At 40.5% G+C, this 21,606-nt stretch overlaps 1 protein-coding gene across 43 annotated transcripts in view; it reads right to left on the reverse strand.

Moving 5' to 3' along the window:
- The window catches only part of ZBTB20 (zinc finger and BTB domain containing 20), a 526,186-nt gene that overhangs the window by 355,213 nt on the left and 149,367 nt on the right, over positions 1-21,606 (reverse strand). For 3 of the 43 annotated variants that reach the window (XM_068697396.1, XM_068697418.1, XM_068697482.1), the window contains one exon: positions 16,260-16,324. The exons of 36 other annotated variants lie outside the window; for them this stretch is intronic. The gene's annotated coding sequence lies outside the window, so the exon portion shown is untranslated. Of the gene's footprint in view, positions 1-3,498; positions 3,614-3,776; positions 3,836-4,688; positions 4,711-16,259; positions 16,325-21,606 lie in introns of those variants that run through there. 4 more of the 43 variants (XM_068697535.1, XM_068697502.1, XM_068697511.1 and 1 more) reach the window with 3 other exon arrangements.

The following is a 21,606-nucleotide window of genomic DNA, read 5'->3' on the forward strand; positions in this document are numbered from 1 at the left end:
AACCTGGAATAACTAAGGATATCCATCTCTGGACACCAGTTTTTTCTCTTGGTTTTCTTCAGGCTAAAAGTGTGCTGTCTGGATATATCCTCTCCCTAATTATCTTTTACATAAATACACCAATTTCAAGAAAATATGCTAGAAGAGAATAACCATGAATAAAAAAAAAAATCTTATTCCTACTACCTTCATACAAAATAGGGGGTAGAAAGAGACACTAAAATTCCCCCAGACAAGAACAGCAGTACCAGTTCACACCTTTCAGTTCACACCTTGACTCATGAATTCCCATGCTCACTGAATTATTATTATTTTTTTTTTTTTTGAAAATTACTGGAAATGCATTCTTTTCCTCTACCACCTTTCCACAGTCCTGGGGTGGTGGTGGGGAACCACCTTTGAGTAGAAGTCTTCTTGAGATGGGAGATGTGTCACCAAGAAGTGCTATATTGACGAGTAAATAAATAAATTTTCTGCTTTCAATCAACAGCTAAAGATGTCCGAATACTAGATCTGCATTCCAGATCTGTTAAGTACTTACCATTTTATTTTGGCTAAAATGAATGATTTGTATGCCCTATGGAGATTCTGTGAGGTTTAACAAACATTGTGAAAGAGAATGAAGGATCTCAAACAAAACTAAAATATGTGATTAGTGGGATCTCCTAGGATTTTAGGAATCTCCTATCTTTATCTGCTGATGTCTCAAAAGATGTCAAGGACATTATTGTAATCTGGATTAAAGGGAAAAATTGATTTCCACTGTATTTCAGTTTCTGCAGCTTCCCATTGGTCAGCTTCTGGCTTCAAATAACAAAGAATAACAATGTGTTAATTGCACAAGGCACATTTAGACACAATCACTTGGGAAGGGTTACATAAAAGACCTCAAGACTGCATAAACAATCTGAAGCTGTTAAATAGTCATTCATTAGTACACCCTTCAGTTGCTTGAGGTGGGGGAAAGACAGCATAATCCGGAAGCGTTAATGAATGGGTTAGCAATAGGCTACATACAGACAAGCAAGTATTTTCAGTGGTGTGTTCAATTCTTTTCCCCCCAAGTAAAATGCAACGTAGAAGAGCAATTCTCTTACAGCTACCCCAGACCCTCACAAGAAGCTGGGTTCCAGCCACAGCAGCAAAGATGCCAAGAGGGATGAGGTAGCCGCTATATGGGAATGGAGAAGGTGCAACATGACACGGTCTGCAAGATGGAAGGTGGCCTCAAAATCAAAATGCAGCCCTAATTCTAGCAGATGCTGTGCTGCAGGTGGGAGAATCTGCAAGAGTAGACTGTGTGTTAGGTTGCAGTGTCCTTTTCACGTTTTATGAGATTTTTGCTTCTACCTGTTTGATTTCTGTGCTTTCCCTTTTAGGCATCAGCAGCCATTTCAAGGGGTTATCATAGAAGACAAGTCTAAAAATATCTTTCTTCTTCAACAAGTAGTATGATTGCTCCATTAGCCAATGCTATCACTTCTCCAGAGGCTGTCACTAAAATGGCAACTGATACCTACATAGGAAATAACCACAATACCTCAGACCTCACGGCATGACAGCAGTGTGTAAATACTGTCTACTGTGCACACAGAACTTTATTTTCTCCTTGCATCTTCTTTATAATCATGTGTCTCCAGGGATTTCAATGCAGTAACCCACAATTTGACCCTCATTTATACCTTAATCAGGCCTACTGCATGTGCTGCAAGCTGCCTAAAGAAGCTGGAAAACCTGAAACAAAACAGAGTCATTTTCAAGGCTTCTGCTTTTCCCACCTGCACTCTGGAGGAATGCTGTTCGGACATCCTGCACATTTGAAGTACCTGCAGACAGTTTACCTCTATGATTATTTCATTACTGAGGCCAAAATTTTGGCACGCAATCAAATGGCTCCTGTTTATAACTAAGACTGCTGCAGAGCTCAAGTACTGATTTCTTGAAAGCACCTTGCTGCGTTAGAAATCATTACAGGTTCTTGTTGCAGGTGGTCACGACACATTCTCTTACTGTGATTTTTGTTTCCCATAATTATATTCTGGAATAATTATTTGGGTGGTCCAGAAAGGGAGTGAAGACAAATAACATACTGTCTCCTGCACTGGCAGAACGACACAATTTGATCCTCAGGGCAAATGTGAAAAGCTCCGCGTCTGAGTACCTCCAACTGGTACAAAAGTTTGAAATTTTATCCGAGTGTGAAGTTGGTGGCCCCAGTCCTTCTGTTTTCTTTTTCTCCTGTGCTCTACTTTATATCCCAACTCTGGCTGTATTCGGCAGTGCACATTAGTGAATTCCAAATCATCGAGCTCATATTTAGTCCCTATTTTCAACTGCACACTAGAGACCTGCACCTATTCCACAAATAGAAAGAATCCAAATGCTTTCCCCTAGGCTCCTGCTTAGGATTTCATTATTAATTATATTTGAAGGTTATACAGTTAAAATACTAACTTTTTATTTGAACATTTATATTAAGCTGCTGAGATTTCTAGCAGCTTAGCAGCATTATTTCTGTGTAAGAGAATAAGCCTCTTAAATTCTGCACGCAGGCCTCTCGTCTAAAATGAAAGATTTTAGAAAGGCACTGAAAGGTAACACTGAGTTAATGATGCTTTTTAAACTGAGACCTCAAAGACTGATCATACAGAACTCTATCAGTTATGCACCCCCTTGACCTTTTCACAAGCTCTGCCAACAGTGCCTGAATTCATCTAAAGTTTAGCAAAAAGTTAGTTCCAGATGATGGACCTCAGCCTCTTTGCTAATTACAATTCGTTACGTGGATTTTCTATTTCCACTGCAGTAAGACATTTAAATATTTGTTAGCCAATCCCAGAGGACTGTATTTAACGTTTTCCCCTGAGATAATCTTGGATAGGTATGAGAGTCATCCACCAAGAGTGGGGGATTTTAAGATAATGAAATTTTTTTTTGCAGGCGAGGATGCTGGCGGACAGATCCTATGACCTCAGCTAAAGAAGGTCTATGCCAACAAACTGCTACCTTGTAGCACAAAGTTAATTAAACTCCCACATTTTAGATAGCTAACCATATTTTGATCTTAGATATAGAGTAAATCCAGAACACTGCCGTGTATGAAAATCCAGAATTTATGATTGCATAAGACAAGAAAATTTGTTTTACTGGACAGATTTCACCTCTCTAGTACTGTTCTTTAATCACTGGATCGAAGCCAAGAATTAGATCCCCTATGGGACAAGTGCTGAAAAGCATATGGACAAAGTATGGACAAATTTTCTTTCAAATACATAGTTGTATTTATTCCTTATAACAAGACAAGCAGCATCTTCCCATACAGGTCAGAAGCTGAATTTCAACAAACGGATCTCTCTCTCTCTAGATATATATAACCTTTGCCCCTCAGTGTTCCCCCAACAGACCTTCTCTTTTGTAATATTTTGCCCATACTTTTGATCCTGACATATAGACAGGTCCATTTTCACAAGACAATTTAGATTTCACAGCCAAACCTACCTACTTATAAATCTGAATAATCACATGAATAGTCACCACTATTTGTTTCCTTGTTGCTTGTTTAAAGAATTCTTGCCAATTTGCAGCAAAGGTACTCCCTGGTCACCTTGACCAGCTGGAAAATCAAAAAATAACATGATATCATTATTTTCAAGATTGCAACTCCATAAAAGCATCTGATCAGTTTGCAAAATGAACACCCCTTAAAACAAACAAACAAACAAAAAAAAACAAACACAAAAAAAAACAACCACAAAACACAAAGCTGATCCACATACCTTGAGAAACCAGAGCTCACAAAACCACCAAACAGTGCTCTTCGCACGATTACAGCATGCCTTGTACCAAGTTACCTTGGATTGGAGCAAAGGTTGCATCTTTATAACCAGCCAACAGTTACAACTGTGTTACAGCCTTGAAATCCACCTCTTCGAAAATATATTTTCTAGAGGTCTTGAATAACCATCTACTTCGTGTACTTTGAATATGTTATATTGCCCAAGCTCCACACAAATATTAACTTATTAATGGGAGCTGGTTAAATGGTATTTAAACCTTAAGGTGCAGCAAAACAGCAGGGCACTTAACTCCCCTTCAAACAAACCCACAGAAATAGCTAGATGGATTCTCTCCATGTAAAACTAGAAAGAATGAGAAGAGATGAGTTACACACAATTTAGATGCAAGTCCTCTCAGGTCTGAGACGTGTGCGAGAACATCGGTCCTTCTAAGCATGCCACTAAGCAACCACAGTGCCGTTTTCCAAAGGCACAAAAAGCTGGGACCCCGCCCTCTCTCCCTCCTGCCTTTTGAACACCAAGTGTGCTTGAACGTCATGAAGCTGCACGAGGACAGCCTAAGTTTCAGCATAACTTGCCGAGACTTCGTCTCACGTGCCAAGTCTCAGCCCAGAGTGAATTTTTAACAGTCAAGTTATAAACCCGTGAAAATAGGGGCTTAGAGTTGAACTGCTGACAAACCCGTAAGTATAGCGGTGCACGCGGCGCCAATAATAGACAAAACTGCCCCATTTTATAGCACGCAGGAAGGCTGGAATTCAGCTGTTATCAGGGATAATAATAAACTTCTGCCAATGACTCAGGCTCTCAGCCTCAAATTTACATTCCCTCTGTCACTAAGAGTTTTTAAGTTAAACAATTTTACATGAAAACGCAGTCAACAGCACTTACATTACCGAGGGCATTCGTTCCCCCTGCTTTTGAACTGAAACGATGGCACAGCCTTCCTCCTGTTCCCCATCCCCTCCTCCCCTCGCCGTGCATGGACGGATCCTTGGACTCTCGTACATCCCCGATTAAACCCAGGCCCGCCCATGGCACCCAGCCCATCCATCCTCAGCCCAACTCCAGCCACCTCATTGCACCGCGGGGAGAGGCGCTAGAGCTTGGCACCGCACGGCGCCGTTCCCCTGGCGTTGTACAGCAGCTCTCAGTCCTCTTACTCCAGAGAGCAAAGGAAAAGCAGCCCACAGCACCATTAACAGATTTTTTTTTTTTCTTTTCTCCTCCTTTTTCCCCTCCAGAATACTTCTTGTTGCACTCACAAACCATCTCAAGGAAAAAAAGCTGTAGCTTAACATCGCATCCCAGTTCTTCAGTGTTCCCTCCTACTTTAAGAGCTGAGCTCAGATATGGAAAAACTAGACACACACACAAAAAAAAGAGAGAAGCTTGTTTCTTGTGTAACAGGCACTTGGAAAAAAAAAACATCTGGTCTGGAGGATAGAAAAGGTCCTCCAAATTGTCACCTGAGCAGCACACAGAGACCAGCTATCCAGAAACCATCTTGTGTACAACTCACCATTCCTCTGAGTGTGCTGCAGGAACGGCAAGCTATCCTTCCCTCCCTTAAAGATCAGAAATACATCAGTGACCGATACGTTTAAATTTATCTGCTCAATTTCTATATTTTATTTTTTTAATCCATCTCTCAGGAACAGCTTTTAACGCATTTAGATTTTTATTTTTTTTTCTGTCATAAAATATTCTATTTATTTCCCAGCAGCTGGTGTCAAAAAAGTTGTTGTTTTCTTTAAATATTACTCTTAAATAAATAAAATCTGTTTTCATATCATGTAAAATTAGTTTTGCCTGCTGTGAGTTTGTGGCATTATGAAGTGATCATTTTTTTCCATGAATTATTCAAAATGAGGATAAAAAGGAGAAAGAGAAAGATGACGGACAACAGCACGTCGTTCCGTTTGTACAAATGCAGCAGTCCTGCTAATAGTTCACTCCGTGCAGCACAGATGAAACACTTCTTCCTTTGTTAAACGTAGCCACTAACCTTAATTTAGTATTTCAGAGAAAGGTAGTGAAAGATTTATTTCTTTCCTTGGTGTCCCCTTGTGACTTATCTAGTGGGGCAGATAATAGACATGTCTCCTTTTGCTAGCAAGACATCAATGTTTTAGACAAGAACTTTTTGGCTGCTTATACTTTGTGCTAAGGTTCAGCTGGCCCCTCATGGCCTTGAAGTCTCTTTTTTTTTTTTAAATTTTATTTTATTTTTAACAACCTATTCTTTGTTTAAACCTCTGGTTTGACAGTGTCTCTCTGTCTTTTATGAAAAACTATTAGAATTGTTAACATTTCCTCTGGAGTCTTCATATTACCCTGTCTTTCAGAAGTGCTGTAACTGCACAGCTGTAATTATTCTCACTTTGAATCCTGATTGTCGTATTTGGAAGGGGATGAAGGGTGGGGATTTTAATATATCGTTCAGGCTCCCCAGGGCACGTAGTATGCACCAAAACTACTACGAACTTTTAAGATAGAAGGGCTTGCAGACTGAATTTACAGATAAACTGCTAAGACATAAAATGCCACTTTCATCAGGAATAAGAAAATGGTAATAAATTAGAGGGTGAAAAACTGTAGTAAGCTAAAAAATGCTATTTCAAATGGTTTATTGCTAAGCGCTTCGTTGTAAAGGCATCTTCTCCTGAAAACAGAAGGCTTTCATTAACTTTCAGAATACAGCTACTAAGTAAAATAACAGCCTAGTGTTCCCAGCTGAGGCAGGGGAAGTTTAGGCTTGACATCAGGAGGGGGTTCTTCACAGAGAGAGTGGTTGCACACTGGAACAGGCTCCCCAGGGAAGTGGTCACTGCACCGAGCCTGACTGAATTTAAGAAGAGATTGGACTGTGCACTTAGTCACATGGTCTGAACTTGGGTAGACCTGTGTTGGACTTGATGATCCTTAAGGGTCCCTTCCAACTCAGGATATTCTATGATTCTATGATTCTAAAAGAGTGGGCTTGAAACTCATGAATTTTACCTATTACAACACTGAGATCACTTAAATTCTGTTTCAACTTCTCCAACCTATATGTTATGCAAATTAAAATATTTGTATCACAGTAACACCCAAAAGGGATGGATCAGAAACAACAGTCCCTTGCATCACACAGGAGTCCCAACCCCAAATATTTTCAGTAGGGATAACCTTAACCTGCCACACAATACCCATGAAAAATATTGACCTTCACTCTTTTGGACAGGAAGAAGTTTAAGTGTTTAGAAAGGAAGTAGAGATTTATTTTTATTTTATTTTTTGAGGTACGAAACTTCTTTTAAATCAGAGTGAACTTCCCTCAGAACATAATACAAGTGGTAATACAAATGGATCCAAATGAAAATCCCAGTCCTGAACACTGAAATCCTGAGCTATTCACTCTGAACAGCTTCTTAAAAAGGATGTTTCACACAACGGTATGTTGATCACAAGGTCCTTCCATAACAAAGCACAAACATCTTTGTTGTCAATTAAAAGTAAGATTAGGATGAAGTAGTCACCAGTGTCCCAAATTCCATTATCCCATAGCTACAAGCCATTAGTCTTTTTTTCCGATTTAATTTTTTTAAGTAGGTCATTCTTGTGTACTCTAATTCTCTTTTTCCCCCCCTCCATCCATTCCAGCCCAATTTTGGCCAAGTTTCCACGCCCTAGAGACAAAATAAAATTGACACGTTTATTTTATGTGTGATTAGAATACGTCTGTACACACAACTCTCATCCCTACCTTGAAAATTTCTATATGCTATACAGAAGCAACTGCAATCATCCATGCATCTTGGTTGCAAAGCCCTTCAATATTTTTCATTTGGAGACTAATGTAAATGGAAGACATTTGAGGCTTCCTAGACAAAATAGGGTTTGTTTAACGTGAAAAACATCGTAAGACCTGACTGGGGGGGACAGGGCATGGAAATCATGTCTCAAGCTATCTGAAAGGAAGGCTGAGATGTTTACAGGAGACATCAACCTCCCACCTCCAAATCAGAACAGCTGCTTCACAGCCATCTCATCACACCTACAACTCTGCTGTACTTTTGAGAATTTTCCCTCTAGGTCTCCATTGTGAAAGGAGGCCAGCTGAGGAAAATCAAACTTTACTTTGAGCTTTAGTACAAACAAGGGAGGAGAGTGGGAGTACAGCATAGATGCCCACATAGCACATGCTTTATGCAAGATACAGGAAGAATTCAGATCCAGCACTAACTTTTGTAAGAAGTTCCACATGCCTTTTGGTAGATTAAAGGTCCAGTTAGAGACCTTCCCCACTCCGCCTGCAGTCACTGGGACCAGTGTATTCCATTCACAGCCACACAAAGAAGTTACAGACTTGCTTCTCCAAACATTAAGGTACTCTTGCTTATATTGCTGTTCCCATTTTTGCTGGTTTTTGCTTTGCTACTTTTTTTTTTCTTAAATACAAGCTCATTCAAATATACTTTAGACAAGCAAAACGTACAATTCCACTGACAAAGATGAAGTTGCACCCACATATGCCAAGAGTGAATTTATCGATAAAGATAGGAATATAATTAATGCCAGTCACCATGGCATTATGATGGAAGATAGCTCGTCAAAGAAACCTGATTTCATTCTTTGGTAAGCATACGTGTTTACTGAACATAACAGCATAAATGCGATACACTTACAGTTTCACAAGCACTTGACTCAGTACTAGCTGCACAGAATCCAATTTTGCCAACGAAAGCACATGTGGAAGGGCTTAACAGCTAGCTAATGGAAAACCCTCAGAAAAAAGTTACTTGGGGGATCTTCATACGGAGGCATTGAGTAAGATTTAGGTAAAAACAGTAATAGCCCCCAACATTATTCAGCATTTAGAACAATGACTCCTACATTATAAAAGCACTGCTGAGAAAAGTCTCTAGGTGACACGAAGACAGGTTGACTGACAAAAGATCAGCAGAACAGGGCATCTGTGGGTGGGGAGAATCAGTCATTGCACCAACTGCAGCTCCTTCAAATAACACACTTTTTAAGCTTGGCATATGCTTAAGAAAAAGGAACATATATTGTATCTACAGCATCGGGCGTGGGGAACGTGCTACATCCTGGAAGAGAGCAGCTCCAAAAAGGATTTAGAGGTCACAACGAACAAACAACTGAACAAGAACACCCAGTGCAATGTGGTAAAGATGGCTAAACACAATCCCTGGAGGCATAAACAGGAGGTAGTGGGTAGGCTTGGGAAGGCGTTTTTACTTTTCTTTGTTGTATTGTTTTCGGAAGGGATCTTCAATTGGGTGAAGAAAGGCATAACAAGAACCAAAGTCTGGAACGCAAAGCCAAGAAAGAAAGAAAAAGTCAAATCGAACCAGAAACGAATCCCACATTTTGAAACAGCAAGGGAATTAGCCATCGGGACAAAACTACCAATGGAAGGGAGGAGCTTTAACCTCCTGATGGCTTCAAGATGGAGAGATGCTGTGTGTGCACATAACCGGGTTCAAGTCAGAAATGGCTGGTCAAATATAACAACGTGTGACACAGAATGTCAAAGCAAATGATCTAATGGTCCTTTCTGACCTCAAACCATATGAGAGGAAGTTTCTGATTATATATTTTTATGCAACTTGCAAATAGACCGTTCTTCTTTCTGAGCAACCTTAACAAACAGTCCTCTCACAGAAGGGTCTGTATACACCCAGCACCACACAATCAGTTGTGCTGGTTCTGAAGATTTCTTAAAAAAAAAATAAAATAAAATTCTGACGTCTGGAGGCAGCTCGGAAAGATACTGCTCATGGCTTCTGAAAAATGCGGTGCTTTCTTTGTTAGTTATTTCACTAGCACATAGCTCAGTGGAGAGCCATCGCTGAGAGCTCACATTCAAGCAACTCCCAGCTCTGGAATGTTTGCAGTTCTCACTGAGTCTGCTTCTAGATTCAACTCTGCTTTGTTCTTGAAGCCAAATTTGATGCTACCTGAAAGAATGCTATCCACACAGCTAGGAAAAAAATCTCCCTTTTGCAGCCGTTGATTTGTTACATGTAACATTTTCTTTTTTTTTTTTTTTCCTCCCTTCTTCTTTTCAGTTATGACTCCTGGATCCCTCAGATCGTGAAATTTGCTTCGAGCTTCAGGTTCAAGTATGTATGACATGACTCTGAAATCACTTTTATCCTCTGTTGCATTTCCCACCCCCACACTCCCAAGAGTTCAAATACACATCTAAGAATACTACTACAGCTAACAAAAAACACAAGTGAGATTTGTATTGCAACAAACTACAGCTTTTCAGGTCCTATCTGAAGGCTAAACCTGTGGAACATAGACCCCCTCCCTCCAAATATACTGCTGGGCACAGCATCGGAACTGGCTTCAAGGGAATAGCACCACCTACTGAACCACTTTTACAGCTCCCTGCATTTCATCCCGGCAATTCCCTTGACCAATTACTGACCAAGACAACTGCCTTTGCTAAATAAATCACACCCCAAGGTGGTACAGCCACAGGCACCGCAAGGGGTAAGAGATGTTCGGTTGCTACCCCTAGTTCTGAGGTTTCCTTCTACCTGCTGAAAATGGCTCAGCTTATAAATGCAATAATTTTTTCTTGATGTCACTAAAACTATGTTTTAGTTACAGTTACAAGCAAATGTCACTCATCTACACACTCTACCTACTGCCTGAAAACAATATGATTTAAGGAGTATGTCAGCAGTAAGAAAAGACTCTTCCCACTGGATTAAAATGTGCATTTTAAGAAAGGAAACACTTTTAGAAAGAAGGAGAGGGAGTCTTCTGTTTCTGTAGTTTATTTTTCTGCTTAATGAAACAAGGCTTCCAGCTTCTACAATAGCAGCTGCAAAGGCACTTCATTAATCTCCTGAGTGCACTGCCTCTCCCTGCATACCTGTAGCTGCCCTGTTTTAGCCTCCTAAAAATTATCTGTTGGCATTGCTTCAATATTCTTACGAAATTAAAAAAACACTCAAACTATGTTAATTCTGCACCTTTCAGAAAGAAAGAAAATCTTAACCAGAAAGTTAATTTACTGATATTTCACATATTCCGAAGGCTTTCAGAAGCACTAAACTCCAACTTTCCAACTTATTCCTATTAAGAATAAATTAAATGATTGTCAATAAAGATCAAGTAAAGTAAATGTAGACAGTAGTCATCTTTGCTGCTGTGTCAACATAGATCAAGTCAAATTCCAGATGCTTCTTCAGGCCAAAGCCTTTGGGATAATAATAAATAATAATAATAATTATAAAAAAAAAGACAAAAAGAAAAAAAACATAAAACAGCTAACCAAACAGCAGCCAACAAACATATCACACACTTTTCAGAAGTGCTCGAGTAGGCTAGGAAAACAAATGCCATGGGAGGCCAATATTGCTGTTTTCCTAATGTTAAGTAGGCATTTTGAAAATCTCATCTGACAAGATTTGGCCCGAGGATTTAGACAAACTTTTCTACCTGATTCTAGAGTATTTAATGTAACTCAATAATGTAAAGTGGATATATAATATATAACAATGTATTTTAAGAAGTAACAACATCGATCGTTCATAGACCTCACCATCTTGCATTTCTTAGACACCAAGCATAAATAAAGCAAGGACTTCAATAAATAAAGGGTTCTCAAACCCTTTAACTGGGGTCATGGTAAAGCTGTAGACAGGAACGACTGCTAAGAAAAGCTAGTGACAGAGCACTGCTCCTAAGTCCAGGTACTAATTACAATTGCTCCCTTCTATTTGCCACCTGCCATAATTATGATAGAAGGGTGGATTTTCAAATAGAGTTGATAGGAAATTTTGACGGAATGTCCCCCAGACCATTACAAAAATACCAGACTTTTCATAGTACAATATTTGTTGAAAACATTAAGGCTTTTCTCAGTCTTCATCCATACCATGGTTAATCCACAGTTCAGAAAATTCCCTCACAGATGGAAAAAAAATATCAGCTATACCGTGCAAAGATATAAAAAAAAAATAAGTTTCAGTTGACTCCAAATATAGGGCTTTTTAATTGTACGGATAAGCAAAGAATACTTTGTTTAAAATCCATTTCGTATACGGGTTTACAAAAAATTATTCTCCCACCAAGTGAAAATTCTGGCTTTTGTTCCATTCAAGGTTTTAGAGAACGAAAGGGAAATTAATATGTACACTCTAATCTATTCATGCAGTTACATTTTAACTCTGCAATATAATCTCTTCCTCTTCACAATATCATAATATTTTTCCTAACTTATCTCCAAGCTCTTGAACTTCACTTATGCATAAAACAGGACATACTGTTTTCCACATGTGTACTGTGTACACAGTAACAAGGAAATCAAATGAAAACTGCAGAAGTCTCCAAAATGGAGAGAAGGACAGGGGCTTACTTACAGTATTTTTCCCCCACTGGCAGATTGTCTTTCATAACAGAGTCCCTTGATTCACCAAAAAAAAAAAAAAAAAAAAAAAAAAAAAAAAAGAAATTGATTGTTCCAGTACCCATTTTAACCATGAAGTACAGAAAAAAAAAAGGTTGGGTAATACTTCTCAATGCAATAAAACAATAAATACCATTCTGCCATCAGAAGAACAAGCCAGTTAAACACGTTACTTTATTTTTAATTCACAGGAAAAAAAAATTAGAGATGTTTAAGGAGCAACCAGTCCCTCCCAGCAACCCCAACACCCCCAAAAAAAGAAAAGACCTTAAAGAACGCGCAGATGAACAGAGGAAAAAAAAAAAAAAAGAAAAAAAAAAAGGATCCCATGCATTAGGCAAAAGTCTGTAATATTATCTAGAACGACAGCACAGCCATTGTTAGTGCTGCCAAAGCACTGCATGTTTGCTATATCACCCGAGGTCCTAGGAGAATAATAAACTAAGCAGATTAGACATAGACTGATGTCTCCGTGCTGCTTCCCACCTCCACCAAACACAGGCGAGGGGCTGCACTTTAGGAGGCGGGCGGGCAGGTAGACCCAGAAAATGGGTACTGCGTGCTGGCAGGGGTGGCGGGGTGGGGAGGCACTGCCAACAACCAGGGCCTGTTTATTATTTAACAGTTGGTATTGCTAGAGGCCTGGCACTGCAATAGAGCAATCTCTGTTTCAGTGCAAGGAAGCCTGATTACGAGCGCTCGGGAGCCAAATCATGTTTACCGTAGTCTGCGAGAACCTCGGTGCCCCCAGCAGACGTGGAAACTCTGACAATAGCTGCCGTCCAGGAGGAAGGAAGTCTTCCCGAGGCAGAAGCAAAAAAAAGGAATTGTGATCTCTGTGCAGGGCAGGAAGGTTTTGGATGGGATGATCCTCAAAGCTAGAGTACATCATCTGCACTGTCACTGACCAGTCCATCCCCTCCCTCCTCTCCATTTTATGAGCTGGTACATAAGCATCAATTCACCCTCTCAAGCAGCTGGCATTACCCAGTGCTAAAATTGCTTTCAACTTTGAAATGGGGGGTGCCAACACTCTCGTGTATATAGTCTGCTTCCTCCCCAGCCAGGACAGTACGCCATGGAGAAAGCACTGTCCCAGTGTAACTCCTCTGATCAACAGAAAGATATCACTAAGAGAAGTTAGCTTGAAAAGTTTTCTCAGCTTCTGCTGGAAATTGTCCCTGTACACAAGAAAAATCTGGAGCATCTCCCTGCACACACACTAACTCCAGCTAATTCATTTTTATTTTTATATATATATATATATAGTTATTTACGGAAATGCTCACAAACATTCAGCCACACTCTAAAAAAATAGTTGTAAAAAATAGTTGTAAAGCATGGAAACTACTGAGTAAATGCAATAATCAAACTGAGTGAACACTACCAGGTGAGATCTCAACAGTCCATTCTGTAAAAAATCATAGTAAAGGAAGATCAGACCATCCTGGCGATATGAAGCCTTCAGCTGTAGCTTGTTGATCTAAATGCCAACTCACTGCGGTAACCACAAGAAGCTAATCACATCTGATAGCTGCTCCTCGGTCTACATAAAACAAGCTCAATGAATCTCCTTCTGCTTCCCTATGAACGGGACTTGTTATCTCTGGTATTTCTCTGATTCTGGTGAGGTCCTGAGGGTGGGCTGCTGGAAGGCACGTAGGTTACTGGGATCTCCAACACCAGCCTGCTGTAATGCCCTGGGAGCTGGTGGAAAGTGACTTTCGCTACATCCCCTTCTTAAAAAGAGGATAATACATATAAGAAGTAACAACTAATTTGTTAATATTGATGAAGAGCTTACCAGCAGGGACATGGTACATGTGATAAGAAACAGTTTTATTATATTTTGCATCACTACAATGGACCTTGACTGGCTTCATTAGTAGAGGGATGGCAAAACAGAGAAGTCTGTGGAAAGTCAAGGTTATTTGCAGGATGAAGTCACCCCTGAGAGAGCACAGTGAGGTGGGATCCCTAGATCCACCAGTTATCTTCTCACCATGAGGAGGGGAAGGCCCTGAGCCTCACGTGGGATCCTGTGCCCAGGGCAAACCAGCGCCTGCCATCACTTCTGTGCGGCACCGCAAAGCGTTCCTCGGACAGGTGGTGAGGAGCACCAACAGCCACCTGCTCCTGGATCTCCTCTCGCTGTGTTCCCCAGCTGACTCTGGCCCTAACTGCTTTCAGCTGGCCAACAGCAGCTGCCCCGTGCTGCTGCGAGCGAGATGGCTGCAGGCCGCGAGCAGGCAGAGGGGGTGGCAGCTGCGTACCCCTCCCCAGCCCCTCATCCCCTGAGAGAAGGGCCCGGCTCGGCCTGCTGTTGAAATCCCCTCATCCAGTCAAAAACCTTTATACTCTGGCAAAACCAGGTGCTGAGGATGCCTGGGCACAGGGCAGGGTGGGCAGAGCACGCAGCACCTACGCTACGGATCCACACAGCAGCCGGCAGTCCCCAGAGCTGCCAATTTGGCAGCAGCGTGTAATTTGTACTAAATAACGCTTCAAGAATGCAACACAAATAATGTAATGATAGCAATTAGACCCTTTCCCAAGCAAAGCTGTAGCAGCCATGCAGTCCAGTCATTTCTCAGAAGGTGAAAAGCACTTGACTAAGGAATCCGCACCTTGACAGGCACTAGAGGTGTGCAGGTATATATAATAATTGCATTCCTCGTGTATTAATGTTTGCATATACGAAATGCATGCTGAGCTAGCATAACACCTCCTTCCTCAAATAATAACTAAGTTTCATACTGTGCCTGAAGTGCTCTTTATATAGTACGCAGAAATGGGTTATGTAAAGATCAGAGCTGTGAGAGCTGCTCACAACAGAACTGAAAAGCTAGTAAGAAAATCCAGTTCTGGCTTAGGTTTCCCCAACTTAAAACTCAGGCCAGCTTTACCGAAAGCTCCATGCATTTTTGAAGTTTTGACACTGATATCATACCAATCTTGTACCCAGCAAGGGAAAGGAGACTAGGAGAACAAGAATAAAATGGCATGGGAAGGGGCTGGAAAAAGAAAAAAGCACCAGGAGCAGCACTATCACTTTTCTTCTGCCCTTCTTTTCCATATTGTGAAGGGGGGGGAAATAACCCCTAAATTTGAGGGAACGCATCTGGTTATCTGTGAACCACAACACCATGTGTGCAGTTAGGACTGCTTAGATGCTTTTGTATGCATGTGCATTGTTACTAGGAGATGACTAGATTTGGTACCAGGATAATATTCCACCATTGTGTGGTGTGTTCCCATCTGATGTTGCCTTTTCCCCAGTTCAAAAAAAAAAACTAATAAAAAAGAAAATTAAAAAAGATACAATAATTGTTACTGCACACTCTAATGAATTATTGTGTTCAAGGTTCCTACAAAAAAGTAATATTATACTCGGCTTATGTTTTAATTGATTTATTAATATTTTATCACAGGAATGTAATTTAAGCTCCTCATGATTTAGATCTCATAAACCTTTAGCATTTTGCAAATTCAAATTCCAATTTAAAGCCAGGGCGAGCAATTAACTTTTCTATCATCTTGTCAGGGGAGAAGGTTCGTGTTTAATTTGAGACAAAATGACAGAAATATATATACACTGTATGTATTACTCCAATTTAATTTATGAGTCAGCACCATCCACCTTCCAAATGTAGATTTAATGGAAGGGGAGGGGGGAGAGGGGGAAAAGGGGGAAGACCCTGCCATCGTGGCACTTGCTGTGATATCTACCCCCAAATTCCCTGTGAAAATAACATCCCCGGTTTACTGAGATACCGGGGCTAGATTGATTACAGCTCTATTTTCAATCCTTTTGTTTTAATTTCCATTCACTCATCACTTTCTCATATAAAGCATGTTCTCTCAAATGTCAGCTGGCAGCTCCCAGCCAGCAATGGGCAGTTGATGCCACAGCAGGTTCTCCGATAGCCTGTCCTAGCTGCTCTGCTTCCTGCCCCCCAGCAGTCCCCCTAAAAGGCAGACAGCAGGCAAAGAAAGCTCCCAATACGATTTATATGAGTTAATACCTGCTGGGCCAAATCCTGCGGTCCTCACTGATGCAGCAGCCTCACTGAAGTCTGTGCCATGTTAGCTTGATTAAGGAGAAAACAGAAAGAGATGGGGCTGCTTAACCATCGTTGTTATTATTTCCCACTTAAAAGCACATTCCAACCTCTTAACGTGTAACGCAGGAAACCTGCAGCCAAAATTTGCATGGGCAAAAATTTGCATGAGCAAAACAAACAGTTGGTTAGCATTTGCATGCGCTGTTTTAAGAAAGGAACGGCCAGTTTATGGCTACCTGCCAGAGATTACACAGATCTGCAGTACCCACAACGCGCAGCATAGCAAAGCATTGCACAGGAGTTAGCTCATGAACTTAAAAGGCAGCCACTGAGGAGCTGCCCCACGTATTAGCTATTGGTCTTCTCTGGGCCTTTAGACATTTAGATAAAGCTAAACTTCAGCTTGCTGGAGAGAACATGGTTACATGGGCAAACTTTACCACAAAGGCAGAGACTCCTGGAAGTCCTATGATATCAGAGGTGACCGTTTCAGAAGGTGACTATGAGCTCAGTTCCAATATTTCTATAAGCAACCAAGCTGAATCTTAAGATTCCCAAACTCCTGATACTGCAGACTTCGTCCCAGACTTTCCAAGATGCCAGAGTAGTCAGATCCTCTTCTGCTTTACAGAGCTGTGGCACACGCTGCAAGCTCAGATCCAACCCTGCATCCAAACCTAGCTACATACGATTGCAACTTGCAGTGTTCAACGAGTGTGTCAACTGGAACCATGTCAGAAACATTCACCCTCCTCAAAATCTGAAGTCTTGGCCTTCATTTTTCAAAATACCTGAAAATAAAAATCAACCTACTTTGGGAGAAAAGACAGTTTAATTTTTTTGTTTGTTTCAATATTTTCAGGCCATTTTATTGGAATAGTTGAGCATCTTCATTATAATTTTCTTTTCTTAGAAATAAAAGAAAACACCCTTGTATTGAACATCTCAATTTCTTTAAACAAAGAAGTATTACATATGCATATGTATGTATATATAGACACACAGAAGAGATGTCCATCCAAACCTTTACTCCAAAACTCCCTATGCAGCTCTCCATCAGCTTATAGTTAAGAATTATGCAGCAGAGATCAAACTGCAGGTACAGTCATGATACAAAGTCCCAGACGCAGGAGATCTCTGATATTCAGCCACGCTCCGCTCCAGTCTCGATAAACACTGGACGTCAAGCCAAACTCGAAAATCTTGTTTCATGCCCGATTCATTTATGAAGCTCCACTCTAATTCAGAGCCTTATCACTTTCTAAACTCAGGTAAAAAAGCTTTGCTGTCATGCATATTTTTAGACAAATTATAGTAGAGTGTCTTGCAATTTCCATTACTTTGTGGTGTCTGCACTGCTGATAGACACCAGCCCACATTGGCATCGCTGCCGAGGTGTCCTAATACTTGTCTGAAAAATACTATTAACTGCACATCACAGGCATTTGAAGTGCATAAGAAAACCATAAACTTAATTACACTGGAGGACTAGTGTGATCTCACATGATATTTGAGCTAGTGTTATTAAAAATAGAGAGATTGCATTTACTTAATGCTTCTTACAGTAAACCAGTCAATTTTAAACTTTCAAGGTTGTATAATCAGACAAAACAATATTGGGGAATGGGGGGCAGAAGCTGTCTGTGGGATTTACTAGTACAAGCACTTCACACGTCAAGCAGCAAAAATTTGTTTATTCTACTAAGAAGAATATTCCTTGAATTACTAATGTATACGAGATAGGATAACTATTCAGACTGCACAGGACAAAGATTTAGACTGAAATAATTTGTGTAAAAGATTCGTTGCTATACAGCATTCTTCCTCACCCCACCCCCAAAAAAAACACCAACCCTTTCTGGATTTCAGCCAGCTCTTAAGATCTCCGATCTTTCCCTGCTGCTGTCTAGCCATTACATCTGATACCGGGTAGCATTGCCTCCCCCCTCCTAGAGTGGGAGAAAAGAACTTTTCTCCTCGCTTCCCTTCTGGTTATCTAAGATTTGAGACTATGGGGTTACTTAACAACACCCAGACTTTACATACTGAGCTCAAGAGATGCTCTGTGGAATGAGTCCCATGCAGAAGCACTCACCCATGGATACCCTTGCGCTTGCCAGGTCTCTGTTAGGAGGGGAGAGGTGTTGCCTAATAATGGCTAGGGAGCAGAGGGTTGGAAAGCAACAATCTCTGCCTTGACTTCAGAGTGGCTGAAGCACTATACAAATGCCACTGAACCATCCTATTGCTTGGAGAAAAGCAAACCATTCGTTTCTCTTCCTGTGCCCATCCAGCCTCTTCAGTCTTGAGGACATTGGAAAGGGAACAAGCATAGGGAGCAAACTGCTTGCCAGATAAATGCTGGTCAAGCATGTCTGTCTCAAAGTTACAGAAGCTACACAATGTTTTTGAGAGAATTGTCTTAAATCTGCTCACAACATGAACCTGCCTTGGGATCACACCAGCTGGACTCTGAAGCCAAGGTGTTGAGTCTTACTTTTGAACACTAATTCACTTACTTAAAAGCAGATTAAAGAAAAAAGGTTTAATCTTTAAATGTTTTATCATCAAAGATATCTCCCAGAGTAGTGGCTGCTATAGGAGTCTCAAATCTTATAATCTGTGCTGTTGGAGATTTTATGCAGAAATGTTTGCTGTTCATGCTGCATTATTTCAGACCTCTACAACTGACTTTGACTTACAAGAAAAACACAAATCCTACTTTTTTTTTTCCTCTGAAAATTATCCATGCCTAAGGTAGCATAATAACATGCAAAAGACAACTTTTCAGATGGAATTGACTCACAAATGATTTTAACTATAGCTGTTCCCTTCAGCAAGAGATGTACAGCCACCCCAGTTGGATAAAAACACTACCACTTGTAACACTGATGGTAAAATTTGTCTGGTGATGAATGCATTGCTGTCATAGTATCCCACCTAGGACCAAGTTCTGTCCGAGCTTGCATTACTTTCACTCAACAATGCAAGATAAACATTTAGGGTAGGCAAAAGGTGGTGGTGGAGGGGGAAGAAAATCTCCTTCCAGTCTTCCTGAAAGTCTGCATGAGGGGAAAAAAAATAGATTTACCTAGAAAATCAGCATGGTTTTGGCTCATAAAAACAAAAAGAACAACACTAACGCTAAAAAAACCCACAACCTTTCCTGAACTGGTAACTTAAGTGGACAATAAAAGAGATTAAAGAGAAGTAGCCTAACAGCCTAGAGGCAGGCCACTGTTTCTGAAAGGGCACTTCAGAAAGTGCTTCAGAAGCACACCTACAAAATTCATACACCACTTCAGTTAACACTCCTTTTCATGTCTGCCCAGGTTCACGTCAAGGGTACAGCAACCCGAGGTGTTTCCACAGCAAACTTTCATGTCCGCTGCAATTTTCCCTTTCCAATTCAATATGGGAAAATGAAATGAAGCAAAATGAAACAATCTTTATATACCAGTTCAGCTAGCATTCCCTAGCCCTCATTGTGCTGCATCTCTCATCAGCTCTCATTTACTCAGACAAGACAGAAAAGATTTGCAGATCCTATTACATTTTCCCACCCTATTTCCCATTCTGTGTGTAATTTTTTTTTTCCTTCAAATAATACTGATTGTGTCAACTGGAGGGAGAAAAAAAAAAAAAGAGAAACAAGCACTCTTTGTATTCTCTTCATAGTAATAAAATATGAAAAGAATTCACAAGAAAACAGCTGAATTCCCAGTGCTTAGAAAATGGACCTGGCTAGACAGACCAGTTCTACTTAGAGCAGCATCTCCAACTAATCCCTCAAAGCATCATCAGGGTTGTGTACGCTTTTCTCAACGAGTAATGTGGAACACATCACGCTTCCTACCAACTCAAAGTCAAAATCCTGGGAACTGCTATTTTATGGAAAGGGGCAGTAAGGGGAAGGCATTTGTATACCAGCAAAGTGAAAAAGAAGGCAAAGGCAGCACAGGCTGTTACTCCTGGACTTGACTTTATTTTTTTGGGGGCCCTTACGAATACAAACAGAACACTTCAAAAAGGATATAAGTAGTTAAGGGTTAAAAAGATGCCAGTGAACTGAAAAGAGAAGGCAGCAATACCTGCTTTCCTTGTAGCCCACCTATAGATGCCTGGTTTTATAAGCAAATCAAAAATCAAGCACTTTTTTTCCCCTTTAAGCATATGCACGGTGTCACCTCAATCTTAAGAATAAGATCACCCTGTCTTTTCCAGCTATCTCCCGCCTCATTTATTAAACATCTTGCAGTGTTTGCAGTAAGTGAGCCGATTGATCTTACAGAAAACAGCCTCGTGCTAAGGAACCTCCACTCAACCTCAAACCAGGTCCATTAGGTGTACTAAGAGATGATCAGTTCCCACAGAAAATAATGTGATCATGTAATTAAAAACTGCAAAAGTACAGGGAAGTCAATTTGAGGCTGCTAAGCCAACTTCAGTTCTCGCATTCACAGATTTGACTTCAGATAAGCAAAGTATTCTGTCACCTTGTTTAGCTACTGTATTTAACTCTGGATTTTTAAATAGCCAGCTGAAAAAGAGAATCTACCATAACTACACATCAGTGCTCTGTGGTTATCGTCAGTTTGACAACCTTCAGGCTCACCAGAGAGAAAATTAAGAAGAATTGAGAAGCTGACAATGGTGGTAGGTCCTCCTTATTTTCACAGGACAGCAATTATCAGGATGTTGAACCACAGTTTGGTAAGAAAGGAAAAAACCTCCCTGCCACAAAGGTCATTGCTTCTTTTCAAAGCTTCCTTCCAAGTAAACCATGAAGGCATAAGAACTCTTAGAAGATGCTATTAGGCTATTTTACTACAGGCAAAGCCAAATATTTCTATCTATCTGGTATCAGATCGGTCAGCAGTGCACCCATAGCAGAAGTTCTTCCTTAAAAGTTATGCTTAAAGCTAATAAAATTAAGTATAAATAGTTAAAATTCAGTCAAACTTATAAACAAACAGGAGAGGCTGCTGTGCTGCAGTAACTGCAAGACAGCAAAACCTGCCTCTAACAAACAGAGAGAATGTGCACGAGATGAAGCAAAAAGGAAAAACACTAGGCAGGCTTTAAGGAGTTTGGAGCATCAGAAACATGATTTTAACCTGCACAAATACAACAGAAGCACAGGTTTGAGGAAAATCCCACCAAATCTGAAAAAAATGATGACCAATTAAGCTGAATTCTTAAATGTCCATTCAGTTTGGTGGACAGAAGTGCCTGCATCAGTTCCCAAAAACCTCTACACGTTCCCACTACCCTAGACACTGAGATGCTGACAACAGCAGTTGTGAAA

The sequence above is a fragment of the Anas acuta genome, chromosome 1, assembly GCF_963932015.1.
Source record: "Anas acuta chromosome 1, bAnaAcu1.1, whole genome shotgun sequence".
In the NCBI taxonomy this organism is placed as follows: Eukaryota; Metazoa; Chordata; class Aves; order Anseriformes; family Anatidae; genus Anas; species Anas acuta.